This window comes from Macaca thibetana, chromosome 10 (genome assembly GCF_024542745.1).
Source record: "Macaca thibetana thibetana isolate TM-01 chromosome 10, ASM2454274v1, whole genome shotgun sequence".
NCBI classification, from domain to species: Eukaryota; Metazoa; Chordata; class Mammalia; order Primates; family Cercopithecidae; genus Macaca; species Macaca thibetana.
Window position 1 is genome coordinate 73,738,940 of NC_065587.1, and position 19,567 is coordinate 73,758,506.

Genomic DNA, 19,567 nt, shown 5'->3' on the forward strand with positions numbered 1-19,567 from the left:
CGGAGCCGCCCGCCCCCGCGCCGGTCTGGGGCCCACCTCCCTCTCCGCCCCCGACCCCTAGCCTCGGGCCTCCCCCGCGGGAGGGGCTGCCCCCTGGCACCCGGCAGCGCTCCCCGGAACATCTCGGGCCTCGCACCCAGCCGTCCCCTTCCCGTTCCTTTCATTTCCCTCCCTTGCGCGGAAACAACGCCCCCCTTCGCGACCCTTCCCATCAGTCACACCTGCTCCGGGGAGACCCACGTGGCAAGCAGAGCGCTGGTCCCTGAGTGTCCTGGTCCAGGTCCCCCCTTTTTACACCGCCTGTCACCAAGCCCTGTCATTGCTCGAGCATGATAATCAGGCAGTTTGTGGTGCATTCGGCTTAGTGGGTTAGATGTTTTAAAACAATTTCACCGCTTCTCCACTTAAGTAGCCAGGTATTTTAACTTAACTGGAGAAGACGTTCTCCTTACCTCATGCAGAGATGGTAATACAAACCAAGGCTTTTCAGACTTGAATTCCCTGGGAGTCGTGTTAGGCTAGGGGCAGGTTCACATTCAGTGGCTCTAGGGTGCAGCCCGAAAGTCTGCACTTATAAATTGTCCCCAGGTGATGCCCCCGGGTGAGGTTCTCGGACCGCTAAACAGAAAGGCCAAATCTAAATCCCTGGGCCCTCGGTCTTCAGAGCTGGGCAGCTTCACTTTGAGGACTTCATTAAAATGCAGATGGCTGGGCCCCACCCCCAGAGTTGCTGAGGCTGGAGGTCTGGCCTGAGGCTCCAGAATCTGCATTTCTGGCAAGTTCCCAGGTGATGCTGTTGCTGCTGGTCTGAGGACCACATGTATGGAGCCACTGCTGAAATCTGAATACATTTTTTTTTAAGTTCTAATAATTTGTACTTTCTTAACACCTTCCATCTTGAAACCACTGTCATGGTTGCTTTACTAACTGAATTATAATTTACCAGTTCCCGGGCAACTCTTGAGAAACAGAATTGTAGACGGTGTCTGACCTCATATGGAGAGAAATTGATTTTATAATCAGAATTATTTATGTGTTTTACACAGTTTTGGAAACTGACATCACACATGTCAATGCAGTTGGGGAAGCAGCAACTAAAGGAATTTTATGAAATAGGCAAGTGTGGTCTGTGTCTTGACAATAATGTGTCTTCCCATTTATTTAATAACTGCATTTTTATTTTCTTATATTTAATTTTTTAGAGACAAAGTCTCACTCTGTCACCCAGGCTGGAGTGCAATGGCACAATCAAGGCTGCAGCATCAACCTTCTAGGTTCAAGGGATTCCCCCAACCTTGGCCTCCTAAGTAGCTGGGATGACAGGAGCACACCACCAGGTCCGGCTAATTTTTATTTTTTGTAGAGAAGGGGGTCTTGCTATGTTGCCCAGGCTGGTCTCGAACTCCTGGACTTCTGGACTCAGGCAATCCTGCCACCTCAACCTTCCAAAATGTTGAGATTACAGGCATGAGCCACCGCACCTGGCCTAATAACAGTATTTTTTTTTTTTTAATATAAGAGTTGGCTTGATTCTGTGAAGGAAAAATAAATCTCAGGACCCCAAAACCACTAAGCCAAAGGGAAAAGTCAAGCTGGGAATTCTGAAGGGCAAACCTGCCTCCCATTCTGGCTTTTGGGTTGTTTGTTTGTTTGTTTGTTTGTTTGTTTTTTGAGACAGAGTTTCGCTCTTGTTGCCCAGGCTGGAGTGCAATGGCGTGATCCTGGCTCACTGCAACCTCTGCCTCCTGGGTTCAGCCTAAATCTCCTGACTCAGCCTCCCGAGTAGCTGGGATTACAGGCATGCGCCACCACGCCCAGCTAATTTTGTGTATTTAGTAGAGACGGGCTTCTCCATGTTGGTCAGGCTGGTCTCGAACTCCCAACCTCAGGTGATCCACCCGCCTCAGCCTCCCAAAGTGCTGGGATTACAGGCATGAGACACCGCACCCAGCCTCCATTCTATTCCTAAATAAGATGGCTACAAAGGTAGAAAAGCTACATACCTCCCTTATAATCTGTCCACAAGGAGATTCCTTGTGGAAAAAGGACAGACAGAACTCAAACTCATCCCTCTGCTCACGTGAGACAAATGTTTATCTGATTGCTTTCTTTGATTCCATGGAAGGCTAATCAGAAACTCAAAAGAATGCAACCATTTGTCCTTTGTCTATCGATGACCTAGTAGCCCGCTCTCCACCTTTCCCACCTTTCTGGATGGAAACAATGTACATTTTACATATATTAATTGATGTCTCATGTCTCCCTAAAATGCATAAAACCAAGTTGTGCCCCGACCACCTTGGACACATGTCGTCAGGACCTCCTGAGGCTGTGTCACAGGCGCGCATCCTTAACCTTGGCAAAATGAACTTTCTAAATCGACTGAGACCTGTCTCAGATATTTGAAGTTCATAATTCCTACTGGGATTCACTAAGTAGGGAAAAAAAAGTGTTGGATTGCAAAATTCGATATACACTGGAATGTCGAATGTTTTGATCCCCATGGAAGATGGAGAAAATAAAAAACAAAGATGCGGCCGGGCACGGTGGCTCAAGCCTGTAATCCCAGCACTTTGGGAGGCCGAGGCAGGCGGATCATGAGGTCAGGAGATCGAGACCATCCTGGCTAACGCAGTGAAACCCCGTCTCTACTAAAAATACAAAAAAAAAAACTAGCCGGGCGTGGTGGCGGGCGCCTGTAATCCCAGCTACTCGGGAAGCTGAGGCAGGAGAATGGCGTGAACCCGGGAGACGGAGCTTGCAGTGAGCCGAGATCGCGCCACTGCACTCCAGCCTGGGCGACAGAGCAAGACTCTCTCAAAAAAAAAAAAAAAAAAAAAAAAAACAAAGATGCTGTGACCAGCACCCAGAGAAAAACTCACGCATTGCCCCGTAACCATCATTCTACACCAGTGAGAGCATACAGCGTACTCCAGCCAACCTTTTTTTTTTTTTTTAAATACGATGTGTTCTGCTTAGTAAGGAATGTGGAGTCTTCTGATTAGAAGGGAAGGGAAGTTCCAGGGTCAAGACCCCCTGAGCTCTTAAGTCTATCCCCTCCCCATTGTTATTCCATGAACTGTGGAATCTTCAGTGTCTCCCTCTCCCTCTCTTGGCATTTACCATTTTTCTCTATCCTGAAAAACCTTCCATTGTCCCAGTCTCCCCAGCCGTCCTGCTTCCCATCCTCTCCCCAACTTCGCCCGCCGTCACCCCTCAGGCACTGTCCCTCCCTGTTTTATCAGTTGTCATCTGTGACCTTCTAATTGCCAAAACCAATTACAGGTTTACAGTCCTTTTCTTCTTTGATGGCTCTGTAACAGTCCATTGACTTCTCACTTGAAACTCTATTCTTGTGATAATACCACTGTTTCTCGCTAACTATCCATACACCCTCCCTTCCCTCTCAGTGATGTGAGTTTCTCAGATTCCAGTCTAGAAATGTTAGTTTTCCCTCATATCTTCTTTCTCCCCTGCCCTCTCCTCTCACCGCCTCTGAAGGTCAGCCATCTCCTCGTGGTTCCCAAACCTCTCTCTAGACAAGACAGACATCTTTCTGAACTTGTAAACACATTTCCAATTGTCCCTCGAACAACCTGCCCTGAATATTCTCCAGGAATTGCAAATAATCTCCACTATTGACACATTATTCTCTCTCCAGATAAACTCTTTTCTTATCTGAGTTCTCTCATTTTGCTACCAGAAACTTCGAACTGGTCTTTGAGTCCTTGCCCCCCCAGCCTACATGTCCACTCTGTCACCTATGGTCAAGCTGGGAAGTATTTGTGAAATTCTCTTCTCATCCAACACAGGTACTGACCCTCACTGGCTCTTTCTTGGACTGTTAACCGTCGAAAAAGTTTCTCTCTGGCCTGTTGGACTCAAGACGAATCTCCTGAAACTATCCTTGTTATCATCCCAGAGCACAGAACTGATAATCTCACACCCTTTCTGAAAATCCTTCAGGGTCTCCCAGTCAAAAGGATAATTGGAGACCAGGCACAGTAGTTCGAGCCTGTAATCCCAGCATTTTGGGAGACCAAGGCAAGAGGATTGCCTTTGCCAGGAGTTTGAGACCACACTAGGCAACATGGGGAGACCCCATCTCTGAATAAATAAATAAATAAATAAATAAATGTTTAATAGCTAAATAAAGAAAGAATAAACCTTTCCCAGTGTAGCATTCAAGGCCCTTAATCTGTATTCTCAGGCTTCTTTTTCTTCTTCTTTTTTTTTTTTTTTTTGGAGATTTTACTGCTGACAAACTGGCTTTGGTATCAGCAGACAGCTCTGACTTCTGTCTTTCAAGATGTTACAAGGATTAAATGTATATAAAGTGCTTATTCAGTGCATGAATATGTAGGTGTTCGATGTCATTATTTTTATATAATTATTTTTACCATTATCAATTTTAAAAATACATCAAAATTTTCCTGTTCAGTTCCTTTTCCTTTTATTTTCCATTCATCTTCCTTTCTATTACAGCTCATACAAACAAGGTTTTTTTCCTCCTCCTTTAACTTCTCTAAACTAAATCAGCAGAATATATCAAGAAGCTTTCATGACCTGGTTAATTTGATTGAAATTTCAGTCATTTCCAGGCTGTGTTATTTTTGAGAGGTAATTGTAGCTTGGGGCTATTCCATCTTCATACAGTACTTTTCAATGTTATTTTCAACATCTCTCTGGAGTCTAGACCTGGGGCAAACTTTTTCTGGAAAGAGCTAGATAATAAATGTTTTCGGTTTTGTGGGCCAAGAGGTAAAATTGATGACATTAAATAGGTACGGTACTTATATAATGATAGGGGCCGGGCGTGGTGGCTCACGCCTATAATCCCAGCACTTTGGGAGGCCGAGGTGGGTGGATCACTTGAGGTCAGGAGTTCAAGACCAGCCTGACCAGGGCTGGGCGCAGTGGCTCAAGCCTGTAATCCCAGCACTTTGCGAGGCCAAGACGGGCGGATCACGAGGTCAGGAGATCGAGACCATCCTGGCTAACATGGTGAAACCCCGTCTCTACTGAAAACAAAAACAAAAACAAAAAACAAAAAACTAGCCAGGCGAGGTGGTGGGCGCCTGTAGTCCCAGCTACTAGGGAGGCTGAGGCAGGAGAATGGCATAAACCCAGGAGGCAGAGCTTGCAGTGAGCTGAGATCTGGCCACTGCACTCCAGCCTGGGCGACAGAGTGAGACTCTGTCTCAAAAAAAAAAAAAAAAAAACAAAGACTAGCCTGACCAACATGGTGAACCCCGTCTGTACTAAAAATACAAAATTAGCTGGGCATGGTGGTTAATGCCTGTAGTCCCAGCTACTTGGGAGACTGAGGCAGGAGAATCAGTTGAACCCGGAAGGAGGAGGTTGCAGTGAGCTGAGACCGGGCCATTGCACTCCAGCCTGGACAACAAGAGTGAAACTCTGTCTCAAAAAAAAAGAAAAGTGACAGTACTTACATAGTGATAGAAAACAAATTTCCACAGATTTCTTATTGATGAAATTCAAAATATAATAATAATTGAGCATAATAGTTTTATAATACCGGTCTACTAATGAAAATAATAGAATTTGGGGGGTGGGGAAAATAAGATTTTGCTTAATTGGGGTTCAAAGTTAGTCTTTCTTGTCATCAGATTGATGGCAAATGTTCATCTGTAAAAGCCATTTTTATTTATTTATTTATTTATTTATTATTTATTTATATATTTTGAGATGGAGTCTTGCTCTGTTGCACAGGCTGGAGTGCAGTGGTGCAATCTCGGCTCAAGCAATTCTCCTGCCTCAGCCTCCCAAATAGCTGGGATTAGAAATGTTTGCCACCACCCCCCACTAATTTTTGTATTTTTAGTAGAGACAGAGTTTCACCATGTTGGCCAGGCTGGTCTCAAACTCCTGGCCTCAAGTGATCCACCTGCCTTGGCCTCCCAAAGTGCTGGGATTATAGGAGTGAACCACCGCTCCTGGCCTGCACCATCTCTTGATTTCAGCAGAATTCACACTTTCTAAATCTGTCTCATGCTAAGACATAACAGATCTGGGGCTGCATGGCAGGACCAAGACCTGCCTGAAATGACATGGGTGTGTGCGTGTGTGTGCATGTGTGTGTGTGTGCGTGTTCAATGATGCACAATGAAGCATTGTTTCAAGTAGCAATACAAAAACAAAAAACCTGAAAACAACCCAAACATCCATCAATCAGGGAATAGCTGAATGATCTATGAGATAGGCACGTATACCATGTAGCCTTCTCCCCACTTCGCCCCCAGGCTTGCTTTTATTTATTTATTTATTTTGAAATATAATTCATGTACCATAATACTCCATTTTAAGGTATACATTTTAGAGTATATCCTTTAAAGTAAACAATTGTGGCCAGGCCTGGTGGCTCACACCTATCATCCTAGCACTCTGGGAGGCCGATGCAGGTGAATCACTTGAGGTCAGGAGTTGGAGACCAGCTTGGTCAACATAGTGAAACCCCATCTCTACTAAAACTACAAAAATTAGCCAGGCTTGGTGACACACACGTGTAGTCCCAGCTACTTGGGAGGCTGAGGCAAGAGAATCGCTTGAACTCGGGAGGCTGAAGTTGCAGTGAGCTGAAATCACACCACTGCACACCAACCTGGGCAACAGAGCAAGACTCAGTGTCAAAAACAAACAAACAAAAAAAGTAAACAATTGTAAAGTATACAATTCGGTGGTTTTCCAGTATGTTCACAAAGCTGTACAACCATTACCACTAATTTTAGAACATTTTTATCACTCCCAAAAGAAACTCCGTATCTATTAGCAGTCATTTCCTATTTCTCCTCTTCCCCCAGCCTCCAGCAACCACTAATCTTCACTCTTTCTATGGATTTGACTATTCTGAACATTTAGTATAAATGGAATTATATAATAATATGTGGTCTTTTGTGACTGGCTTCTTTAACTTACCACATTTTCAAGCTTCAACTACGTTGTAGCATGCTTCAATATTTCATTTCTTTTTTCATTGTGATAAAATATATGTATAATAAAATTTACTTTTTTTTTTTTTTTGAGACAGAGTTTTGCTCTTGTTGCCCAGGCTAGAGTGCAATGGCATGATCTTGGCTCACCGCAACCTCTGCCTCCTGGGTTCAGGCGATTCTCCCGCCTCAGCCTCCTGAGTAGCTGGGATTACAGGCATGTGCCACCATGCCCGGCTAATTTTTATTTTATTTTTTTCTTTATTTTTTTTTTTTTAATTTATTTATTATTATTATACTTTAAGTTGTAGGGTACATGTGCATAACGTGCAGGTTTGTTACATACGTTTACTTGTGCCATGTTGCTGTGCTGCACCCATCAACTCGTCATTTACATCAGGTATAACTCCCAATGCAATAAATTTTTATATTTTTAGTAGAGACGGGGTTTCACCATGTTGGTCAGGCTGGTCTCGAACTCCTGACCTCAGGTGATCCACCCGCTTTAGCCTCCCAAAGTGCTGGGATTACAGGTGTGAGCCACCATGCCTGGCCAAAATTTACCTTTTTAACCACTTTTAAGTGTACAACTCAGTGGCATTAAGTGGCACTCCAGCCTGGGCAACAGAGTGAGACCTTGTCTCCCCCGCAAACCCCCACCCCTTGAAAAGAAGAGAGCATTTAAATGCACACACCCTGAACTCAGAACATCAGTTCTGGAATCTGTCTGACACAAAGGCACACTGGTGGGCACGGATCTATGCACAAGGGGTTCAAAGAAGCATGGTTTGCTTCTGCCTCCGCCACCCCAGTTCACTCTGCAGCCCCAGCAGATCTGAAGTCCAGCCAATGGAAGTAACCTCTTACCCTCGAATGACCCCAAATTCCTTACCTAACCATTCTCCCCTACTCCCAGCAAATAACCTTGCTTCCTGATTTTTGGTAACTGGTCATGAGAGGGGCATTTCCTCATCCCCCACCTCCCCTTATCCACAACCCCACTTTCCCATGAGGGACCCCTCTTCCTGGCCTTAAGTACTGAAGACCCCTCCTTTGGGTGTCCTCTATATTTCAATGCTGACCTCCCTTTCTTTTTTTTCCTTAGAGATGGGAGTCTCACTATGTTGCCCAGGCTGGTCTCAAACTCCTGGGCTCAAGTGACCCTCCTGCCTCAGCCTCCCAAAGTGCTGGGATTACAGACATGTGTCATCATGCTCAGCCCTACCACCCTTGTCTTTGGAAAGTTTACATCCTCCCAGTTCGTGCAATCATCTCCCATTCTCAGCTCAGCTTCTCAAAAAAGCCACGTGCAGTCTTTGTTTCCTCCTCCTAACTTCCTTCCTCTCTTTACCCCCAGGCAATCTGGGCTGCATTCCCGTATTTCTCTGAAACTGCCCAGGTAAATTAGCCATGCCCTCGAAATTGCACAATCCGGGGAATCTTTTCCATATGCATCTTACTGAATTTTCTGGAGGCATTTGGCACAGCTGTGTTCTCTCAGGATAATCTCTCTTCTTTTGACTTTGTGACTGCATTTCCTACTGGTTCTTCTACTTCTCTGACTATATTTTTTTTCTTTCTTCTCAGATTCTTCTTCCTCTTGCTCCCTTCAAAAAAGGTGTTGGGGACAAGGAGAGTGTGGCTATGCCCATTTCTGTTTTCCCTGCAAAAGCTCTTCAAGGCCAACACCATTTCTACTGCCTGGATCTCCTTAATGTCCTCTGGATCACTCTTGCTCAAAAAGTCCCAACTTGGCCTCTCCTGAAACCCCCACTGAGTCCCTAGGCTGGTGCAAGTACATTCCCTCCGTGCATCACGGCGTTTAGAACGAAATGTATGCAAATGAGTTGTTTTTCTGTTTCTCTCCCTCACTAGTTGTCAGGGCATCCAGAGCAGAGGTCCTGGTTTATTTAATTCTGTATGCCAGCTCCTCATGTGGTGCCTACCACACAGTAAGTACTCAGTTCGGTTAGTACTGAAGTACTCAGTTAGTACTCAATGACTTCACTTGTTCCACCGAACCAACAGGGGCTGCCCACTGATGAGAGGTGAAATGTGAGGGGAAAGAACTCAGATTAACCCCCAGGGTCCTGGAGGATTGGAAATTGAATTAGTTCTCCAGAGTTCTCCAGAGAAACAGAACCAACAGGATATACAGAGGCATATATGAGACATATGGAAGAGGGGATTTATTGCAGGAATTAGCTCACGTGATTCTAAAGGCCAAGAAGTCCCACCGTATGCCGTCTGCAAGCTGGGGAACCTGGAAAGTTGGTGGCGTCCTTCAGCCTGAGTCTGAAGACCTGAGTACCTGGAGCTCTGATGTCCAAGGGCAGGAGAAGATGGATGGCCCCGCTCCAGAAGAGGGTGCAGATGTGCCTTCACCCTGCCTTTTTGTTCTGTCTGGACCCACAGTGGATTGGATGATGCCTGCTCACATGGGTGAAGGCAGAACTTTTCTGTCTACTGATTTAAATGCTTATCTCTTCTGCAAACACTGTCCCAGTCAGACCCAGAAATAATGTTTTACCAGCTATCTGGGCATCTCTTAGCCCAGACAGGTTGATACATATAATTAACCATCAGATAAGCCAAGTGGAAAACATAGGTTACAGGCTAAACAAGAAGGCTCCAATGCCAGGGTACAGAAATGGGGCTTTTGGGCTGGGCACTGTGGCTCAGACATATAATCCAGCACTTTGGAAGGCTGAGGTGGGCAGATGGCTTGAGCCCAGGAGTCTAAGATCAGCCTGGGCAACGTGGTGAAACTCCGTGTCTACATAAAATACAAAATTAGCTGGGTGCGGTGGCTCACACCTGTAATCCCAGCACTTTGGGAGGCCAAAGTGGGCAGATCACCTGAGGTCAGGAGTTCAAGACCAGCCTGACCAACATGGTGAAACCCCGTCTCTACTAAAAATACAAAAATCCCAGCTACTCAGGAGGCTGAGGCAGGAGAATCACTTGAACTCAGGAGGCGGAGGTCTCAGTGAACCGAGATGGTGCCATTGAACTCCAGCCTGGGCAACAACAGCAAAACTCCATCTCAAAAAAAAAAAAAAAAAAAATTAGCCAGTCATGGTGGTGCAGCCCTGTAGTTTCAGCTACTGGGGAGGCTGAGAATTATTTGAACCCAGGAGGTGGCGGTTGCAGCGAGCCGAGATTGCGTCAGCCTAGCAGGTTGGGAGATAGAACAAGACCTTGTCTCAAAATAAAGAAACCGGGCTTTTTTCAATAAGGGAATCATTTGAACCTGACCCTCATGGACACATTTAGCCTTTGAGGGGGAAATAAGGAAAAGAACAAAACTCCATCAGTAGTTATGTAAAATAGAAAAGAGGTTGAATGGGAGCAGCAGGTAAAATGAAAAGAAAAAAGAAACGAAGTTCAAACAGGAAGTGGACAACAGCAAATTTTTTTTTGTTTGTTTTGTTTTTGAAGAAAAGAGGCAAACTAATCTAACCTGCTGGAATTTGGGATGCTGTCACCCTCTAGGGGCATAGTGACTAAGCAGAGACACAAGGGTCTTCTGAAGAGCTGGCCATGTGTGATGTCTTGATATGGGTGCTAGGCACACAGGCATATTCAATTTGTGAGATTTCATTAACCTGCACACTTAAGTTTTTCTGTATGTATACTACAAAAGTTTTTTTTTTTTTTTTTTTTTTTTTTTGAGATGGAGTTTCCCTCTTGTTGCCCAGGCTAGAGTGCAAAGGCACAGTCTTGGCTCACTGCAACCTCCACCTCCCAGGTTCAAGCGTTTCTCCTGCCTCAGCCTCCCTAGTAGCTGGGATTACAGGCGCCCACACATGGACGGGTTTTCTCCATGTTGGCCAGGCTGGTCTCAAACTCCTTACCTCAGGTGATCCGCCCATCTCGGCCTCCCAAAGTGCTGGGATTATAGATGTGAGTCATTGCGGCTGGGCTTGTTCCCTGTTTCAAACAGCTTGGTCTCTCTCTGAGGTGGGGCCTGGGGCACAAGAACAGGCTCAGGGACTTGAATGGGTCACAGGTGTTGTCTCCAGGAATGTGAGCTTTAGAAAAGAGGGATGTGTCTGGACTGCAGGATGTGAAGGTTTAAATTTGAATATTTCTTTGATCCTAGAATAAATGGGTTATACAACTCATGCAGCCTTGGAGAGAAAAGGCACGGGGTCCCTGCCCTGCCTTTGCCTTGCTCAGTGACCTTGGGGAAATCATATAACCAAACTACACATAGGTTTCCTAGTATGTAAACTTGAGACAATTTCGTCTACCCTATATACTGCCTAGGTTGGTATGAGGATTAAATGAGGTAATTGATGTGAATGTGCTTCCTGCAGATTTTTTTTATAGCCCTTTACAAACACCATATAAGAAGCCTAATCTAGCTGTATAACTGAGCCCACAATTGGTTTTTGAGCCATGATATCAAACATTCAGTCTTTCCCTAGGTGATATTTTTCCATTCTGTTTTTGATAAGGTCTCTAGTTTGCAAGGTCACTTGGAATTTAGGTCCTTTGTGCCCAGATGGTTGGCTGCACCACTCACTCACCTCCTATAAGTTAGTACAGCCACTCTTCATTGGTCATGTGCTACCTGGCAGGCACTGAGCTAGAACCACTGACAAAATGATGGATAAGAAACTTACTGGGCAGGGCGCGGTGGCTCACACCTGTAATCCCAGCACTTTGGAAAGCTGAGGCGGGTGGATCACCTGAGGTCGTGAGTTTGAGACCAGTCTGATCAACATGGAGAAACCCTGTCTCTACTAAAAATACAAAATTAGCCGGGCGTGGTGGCACATGCCTGTAATCCCAGTTACTCGGGAGGCTGAGGCAGGAGAATCGCTTGAACTCAGGAGATGGAGGTTGCAGTGAGCCAAGATTGCACCATTGTACTACAGCCTGGGCAACAAAAGTGAAAATCTGTCACAAAAGAAACAAACAAATGAACACAAAGAAACTTATTGGCCAGGCACAGTGGCTCACGCCTGTAATATCAGCACTTTGGGAGGCTTGAGGCAGGCAGATCACTTGAGGTCAGGAGTTCGAGACCAGCCTGGTCAACATGGTAAAACCCTGTTTCTACTAAAAATACAAAAATTAGCCGGACATAGTGGCGGGCGCCTGTAGTCCCAGCTACTTGGGAGGCTGAGGCAGGAGAATTGCTTCAACCTAGGAGGTGGTTGTTGTAGTGAGCCGAGATCACGCCACTGCACTCCAGCCTGGGCGACAGAGCAAGAATCCATCTCAAAAAAAAAAAACACAGACTTACTAGGTCTGCCCCCAGTGAGCCTGCATGCTGGTAGGTATGGGAAGACCGAAGAAGGACTGGGCGAGGTGTCTCGAAAAAGTTATTTGAGGCCGGGCGCGGTGGCTCAAGCCTGTAATCCCAGCACTTTGGGAGGCCGAGACGGGTGGATCACGAGGTCAGGAGATCGAGACCATCCTGGCTAACACGGTGAAACCCCGTCTCTACTAAAAAAATACAAAAAAATAGCTGGGCGCCTGTAGTCTCAGCTACTCGGGAGGCTGAGGCAGGAGAATGGCGTGAACCCGGGAGGCGGAGCTTGCAGTGAGCTGAGATCCAGCCACTGCACTCCAGCCTGGGCGACAGAGCGAGACTCCGTCTCAAAAAAAAAAAAAAAAAAAAGAAAAAGTTTTTTTTTTTTTTTTTTTTTTTTTTTTTTTTTTTTTTTTTTTTTTTGAGACGGAGTCATGCTCTGTCACCCAGGCTGGAGTGCAGTGGCCGGATCTCAGCTCACTGCAAGCTCCGCCTCCCGGGTACACGCCATTCTCCTGCCTCAGCCTCCCGAGTAGCTGAGACTACAGGCGCCCGCCACTTCGCCCGGCTAGTTTTTTGTATTTTTTAGTAGAGACGGGGTTTCACCGTGTTAGCCAGGATGGTCTCGATCTCCTGACCTCATGATCCGCCCGTCTCGGCCTCCCAAAGTGCTGGGATTACAGGCTTGAGCCACCGCGCCCGGCCAAGAAAAAGTTATTTGAGACAATGTCATCAGCATTGGACAGTCAGAGAATAGATCATCTCACTTGCCCATCCTTCAAATGGCCCCACCGAGAGCATAGGTTTTAAACTGGCCGTTAAACCTGCTCATGACCTTATCAACCTCAGCCACATTTATCTGGATGGAGGCGTAGTCTTTGATGCTGATGATGCAGTTGCTGGTGGAGCATTTCATACACGTCCACAAACTCACTAGCATTATTCTGCATGTTGAGGCCACAGCTGTTGCCACCACAACGCATATGAGCAGAGAAAGCACATAATTATTTTTTGTTTATTTCTTGGCTGCCATCTCATGTCTTAGAACACAAGTCCACCGAGTACCAGGAGCCCCACCAGGTGTTGCTTATGCAGTGAGTTATCTTCTGTCTTCCCATACCTACCAGCATCTGGGCTCTTATATGCTTCCTCTCAGCCTCCCAGAATGTTGGGATTACAGGCGTGAGCCACTGTGCCTGGCCTCAAATAACTGTTGACTGGAGAGAATATTGAATGTGGACTATTTGTCATAAATAAATAGTGAAAACCTAAAAACAATAATTATTATTACTATGTTAGTGATAAATTTAAAAAGAACAAGAAGAACAGGCTTTGATCAAAGTTGGGAGGCAACTTAGGTAAGATGATAAAGGATGAAGAAGGTGAGATTATTGCTGAGACTCATCCAAGCCAATTATGCAAAGACCTGGGAGAAGAACATTTCAGGAATTGCAATAGCAAGAGCAAAGGTCCTGAGGCAGGAAAGAACTTTCCATGTTCGAGGAATTGAAAAGCAGTCAGTGTGATAGGAACATGGAAGACAGGAGCGAGAATGGGATGAGATGAGATTACAGAAGAGGTAATGAAAAGGCCAGGAAAAGCAAGTCTCCTAAATATGATAGGGAGTGGGTAAAGGGTGTGAGCAGGGGTTTATGTTTTGCTGTCATTCCTGTTACAGGGTCTCACTCTATTGCCCATTCTGCAGTGCGGTGGTGTGATCACGGCTTGCCGCAGCCTCGAACTCCTGGGCTCAAGCGATTCTCCCACCTCAGCCTCCCTAGTAGTTGGGACTACAGGTCCATGCCACCACACCTGGCTTAATTTTTAATTTTTGTCCAGATGAAGTGTCCCAGATTCTGCTGAAAGCGAAATACAGAACAACAACAACAAAATAGAAAGAAAGAGGCCAGGCATGGCGGCTCACATCTGTAATCTCAGGACTTTGGGAGGCTGAGGCAGGCGGATCATGAGGTCAAGAGATGGAGACCATCCCGGCCAACATGGTGAAACCCCGTCTCCACTAAAAATACAAAAATTAGCTGGGTGTAGTGGTGCACCCCTGTAGTCCCAGCTACTTGGGAGGCTGAGGTAGGAGAATCACTTGAACCTGGGAGGCGGAGGTTGCAGTGAGCCAAGATCGCACCACTGCAATCCAGTCTGGTGACAGAGTGAGACTCTGTCTCAAAAACAAACAAACAAACAAACAAAAAAATCAACAAAAACAGAAAGAAAAAGAGCAAGGTAAAACAAAACAAAAAATTAAAACTTTTTTTTTTTTTTTTTTTAAAGATATAGGGACATGGCATCTCCCTGTGTTGCCCAGGCTAGTCTCAAACTCTTGGACTCAAGTGATTTACCTGCCTGGGCCTCCCAAAGTGCTGTGCTGAGATTATAGGTGTGAGCCACCCACCATGCCTGACCTATTTAGGTTTTGAGAAGATCTCTTTTGCTGGGGAGGGAGAATGGATTGAAGGGGACAAGTGTAAAGCAAATAGAACAGGAATTACAGGAGTTCAGGTGGAAGACAGTGGTTTGGCCTGGGGTAAGAGCAGTGGAGGTGGAAATAAGCAACAAATTCAAGATATACCTTTTTTTTTTTTTTGAGACTGAGTCCTGCTCTGCCGCCCAGGCTGGAGTGCAGTAGTATGATCTCGGCCCACTGCAAGCTCTGCCTCCCGGGTTCACCCATTCTCCTGCCTCAGCCTCCTGAGTAGCTGGGACTACAGGCACCATGCCCAGCTAATTTTTTGTATTTTGAGTAGAGATGGGGTTTCCCCGTGTTAGTCAGGATGGTCTCGATCTCCTGACCTTGCGAGCTGCCTGCCTCGGCGTCCCGAAGTGCTGGGATTACAGGCGTGAGCCACCGCGCCTGGCCATTTTTTTTTTTTTTTTTTTTTTTTTTTTTGAGACGGAGTCTCACCCTGTCGCCCAGGCTGGAGTGCAGTGGCGTGATCTCGGCTCACTGCAAGCTCCACCTCCTGGGTTCACGCCGTTCTCCTGCCTCAGCATCCCAAGTAGCTGGGACTATAGGTGCGTGCCACCACACCCGGCTAATTTTTTATTTTTAGTCGAGACGGGATTTCACCGTGTTGGCCAGGCTGGTCTTGAACTCCTGACCTCAGGTGATCCACCGGCCCCAGCCTCCCAAAGTGCTGGGATTACAGGCGTGAGCCCCCACGCCCAGCCTCAAGATATACTTTAAAGACACGCCGGGTGTGGTAGCTCATGCCTATAATCCCAGCACTTTGGGAGGCCAAAGTGGGCAGATCACCTGAGGTCAGGAGTTCGAGACCAGCCTGGCCAGCACAGTGAAACCCTGTCTCTACTAAAAATACAAAAATTAGCCAGGCGTGGTGGCACATGCCTATAGTCCCAGCTATTCGGGAGGCTGAGGCGGGTGAATCACTTGAACCCAGGAGGCAGCGGTTGCAGTGAGTTGACATCACACCACTGTACTCCAGCCTGGGTGACAGACCGAGACCCTGTCTCAAGAAAAGTAAAAATAAAAAAAGATAATACTGACAGTGCTTGCTAATAGGCTACACGTGGAAGATGAAAGAAAAAGAGGAATCAGGATAGCTTCATGGTTTGGAGTTGAGCGGCCAGGTAGATGAGGGGCCATTTTACAGACCAGGGGCATGAAGGGAGATGCAGCTGTGATGGGGGACAGCCTAGAAGACTTCCATGTGTGACAACCCCAGAGGGATCATTGGGTAGGAAGTTCAATATCTGCATCCAGATTCATTCACACAGGCACAGGGAGGAGACTGGGCTAGGGTTATGGTTATATACAAGGGAGTCATCAACAGTATGTGATATTTAAAGCCAAGAAATTCAAAAGGATCATCTAGGGAGAGCGTGCAGATGGAGAGCACTAAAAGCTCAGGAAGGAGCGCCTGGGAACTCCTTCATCAAAGGAGACTGGGAGTAAGCGGAGAGAGAATAGTGCGTGGAGAGAACACCAGATGCTGGAGGACACCATCTTCATCATTGACGGGGACACTTCACCAATAACACATGCCACAGAAATTAGTACTCACCCAGATAAAGGGAGTAAAGAGGAAAATGATGGTGCAAAACTGGGTTCATGGCAGGGCAAGGTAGCTCACGCCTGTCCTCTCAGCACTTTGGGAGGCTGAGGCAGAAGGATTGCTTGAGTCCAGAACCTTGAGATTAGTCTGGGCAACATAGGAAGACCCCGTCTGCTTCTGTTTTGTTTTATCTTGCTCTTTTTATTTTTTAATTTTGTTCCGTATTTTGCTCTCTCAGCAGAACCAGGGAGAACCCATCTCAACAAAAATTTAAAAATTAGGCCAGGTGCAGTGGCTCATGCCTGTAATCTCAGCACTTTGGAAGGCCGAAGCGGATGGATCACTTGAGGTCACGAGTTCAAGACCAGGCTGGTCAACATGGTGAGACACTGTCTCTACTAAAAATACAAAAATCAGCCAGGTGTGGTGGCACATGCCTGTAATCCCAGCTACTTGGGAAGCTGAGGCAGGAGAAGCTCTTGAACCCGGAAGGCAGAGGTTGCAGTGAGCCAAGACCGCATGACTGCATTCCAGCCTGGGAAACAAAGTGAGACTCTGTCCCCCTCAAAAAAAAAAAAAGATTGGGTGCTGTGGCTCATGTCTGTAATCCCAGCACTTTGGAAGGCTGAGACAGGTGGATCACCTGAGGTCGGGAGTTCAAGACCAGCCTGACCAGCAGGGCGAAACCCTGTCTCTACTAAAAATACAAAATTAGCCGGGCGTGGTGCTGCATGCCTGTAATCCTAGATACTCGGAGACTGAGGCAGGAGAATTGCTTGAACCCAGGAGGCAAAGGCTGCAGTGAGTCAAGATTGCACCATTGCACTCCAGCCTGGGTAACAAGAGCGAGACTCCGTCTCAAAAAAATAATAATAATAAAATAAAATTCCCCAGAAGCAGATCTGAGATAAAGGTTTGTTGTGAGTGATATATAAAGAAAAGGCTCCCAAGAGAAACTGGTAAGGGAGTGTCTTTCTTGCTGCCTTGGATGGTCTTGAACTCCAGAACTCAAGAGATCCTCCTGCCTCCCAGAGTGCTAGGATTACAGGTGCATGCTGCCACGCCTGCCCTGGTAAGGGAATTTCTCAGCAGTAAGGAAAGTAGAATAGGAAAGGAGAAGGAGCTAAAAGGAGGGTGATGGGCTGGGTGTGGTGGGTCACACCTGCGATCCCAACACATTGAGAGACCAAGGCAAGTGGATCACTTGAGCCCAGGAGTTCAACGCTGCAGTGAGCCATGATTGCACCACTGCACTCCAGTCCGAGTGACACAGTGAGACCTTGTCTTAAAAAAGAAAAAAAGAGAGATGGGTAATTTTAGGTAAGGTCTCAGCCTTAGCCTGATCTGCATGGAGTTCTGGAGAACAAATTGTATCTCCAAGTTTGTTCCTACTCAAGGCAAGGGAGCTGGGCCTCATATCACAGCACTAGTCAGACAAGACAAGTAAGACAGTAAGACAGTCAGCTCCTAGCCTCTCTGTGTTTTTAGGCAGAGCAGTTCAAGTAGCCTGAGGACGATTCTTCAAAGAGAATATAGATGTAAGCCTTTGGAAACAAAAGCTCAGAGAATCCAGGGCAGCGATCCACAGAAATCGTCATGGGACCTTTCGGCATGTGGAGGGTGCACCTGGAGTGTCCACTAATGCTCCATGTAGGCATTTAAAAGGTTTCTTAGGGGCCAGGCTCGGTGGCTCATGCCTGTAATCCCAGTACTTTGGGAGGCCGAGGCTGATGGATCACCTGAGGTCAGCAGTTCGAGACCAGCCTGGTTAACATGGCAAAACCCTGTCTCTACTAAAAAAAAAAAAAAAATATATATATATATATATATATACACACAAAAAAAAAATTAGCCAGGCATGCTAGTGGATGTCTATAATCCCAGCTACTCAGAAGACTGAGGCAAGAGAATTGCTCGAACCCAAGAGGTGGAGGTTGCAGCGAGCCAAGATTGCACTATGGAGGGTGGAGAGGTGTGGAAGAGACAGATAGAAAGAAGACTCCTGGCCGGGCGCGGTGGCTCACGCCTGTAATCCCAGCACTTTGGGAGGCCGAGACGGGCGGATCACGAGGTCAGGAGATCGAGACCATCCTGGCTAACACGGTGAAACCCCGTCTCTACTAAAAAGAAGTACAAAAAACTAGCCAGGCGAGGTGGCGGGCGCCTGTAGTCCCAGCTACTCGGGAGGCTGAGGCGGGAGAATGGCGTGAACCCGGGAGGCGGAGCTTGCAGTAAGCGGAGATCCGGCCACTGCACTCCAGCCTGGGCGACAGAGCGAGACTCCGTCTCAAAAAAAAAAAAAAAAAAAAAAAAAAAAAAAGAAAGAAGACTCCTGAAAAGGTTAAGCAAAAGTATGGGTGGGAAGTGATGAATTAATTCTGTGGCAGTGGGGACAGACAGGACGAGCCAGACTGGAAAAAAAAACCCAGCTACACGAGCTAGGAAAAGTTACTTAGCCTCTCTGGGCATCAAATTATTCACCTGTAAAATGGGTCAATTACAATAATAGTGAAAAAATAATAATAGTAAGGCCGAGTGCGGTGGCTCATGCCTGTAATCCCAGCAGTTTGAGAGGACAAGGCGGGTGGATCACCTGAGATCAGGAGTTCGAGACCAGCCTGGCCAACGTGGCAAAACCCTGTCCCTACTAAAAATACAAAACTTAGCTGGGTGTGGTGGCATGCACCAGTAGTCCATCCCAGCTTCTTGAAAGGCTGAGGCCGGAGAATCGCTTGAATCAGGGAGGTTCCAGTGAGCCAAGATCGCGCCACTGTACTCCAGCCTGGGTAATGGAGGGAGACTCAGTCTTAAAAAATAAAAAATATTAAAAAAAAAAATGATAGTGGTAGTGACATTTATTGAGTACTTTACTGTGATCCAGCTACAGACTGTTCCAAAGACTTTGCAACTGTTATTTTTGCTTAATCCTCGCAACAACCTATGAGGTAGGCACGTTTATTGCCCCTATGTGACAAACGGAGACAGTGAGTCTCAGGGAGGTTAATAATTTGCCTCGGTGCAGTGGCTCATGCCTGTAATCCCAGTACTTTGGGAGACCCAGGCAGGCAGATCACTTGAGCCCAGGAGTTCAACACCAGGCCGGGCAACATAGCAAGACCCTGTCTCTACAAAAATTACAAAACAAATTAGCTGGGCGTGGTGGTGAATGCTTGTAGTCCCAGCTACTCGGGGGGATGAGGGTTGCTTGAGCCCAGGAGGTTGAGGCTGCAGTGAGCCATGTTCAAGACACTGCACTCCAGCCTGGATGACAGAGTGAGACCCTGTCTCAAAATAAAGAAATCAATAAACAACTTGCTTGA

The 19,567-nt window shown here is 46.6% G+C and overlaps 1 pseudogene; it reads right to left on the reverse strand.

The window, feature by feature from the left end:
* Positions 1 to 57: 57 nt before the first annotated feature.
* Positions 58 to 13,166, reverse strand: LOC126964122 (40S ribosomal protein S21-like; annotated as a pseudogene).
* Between the last annotated feature and the right edge of the window lie 6,401 nt (positions 13,167 to 19,567).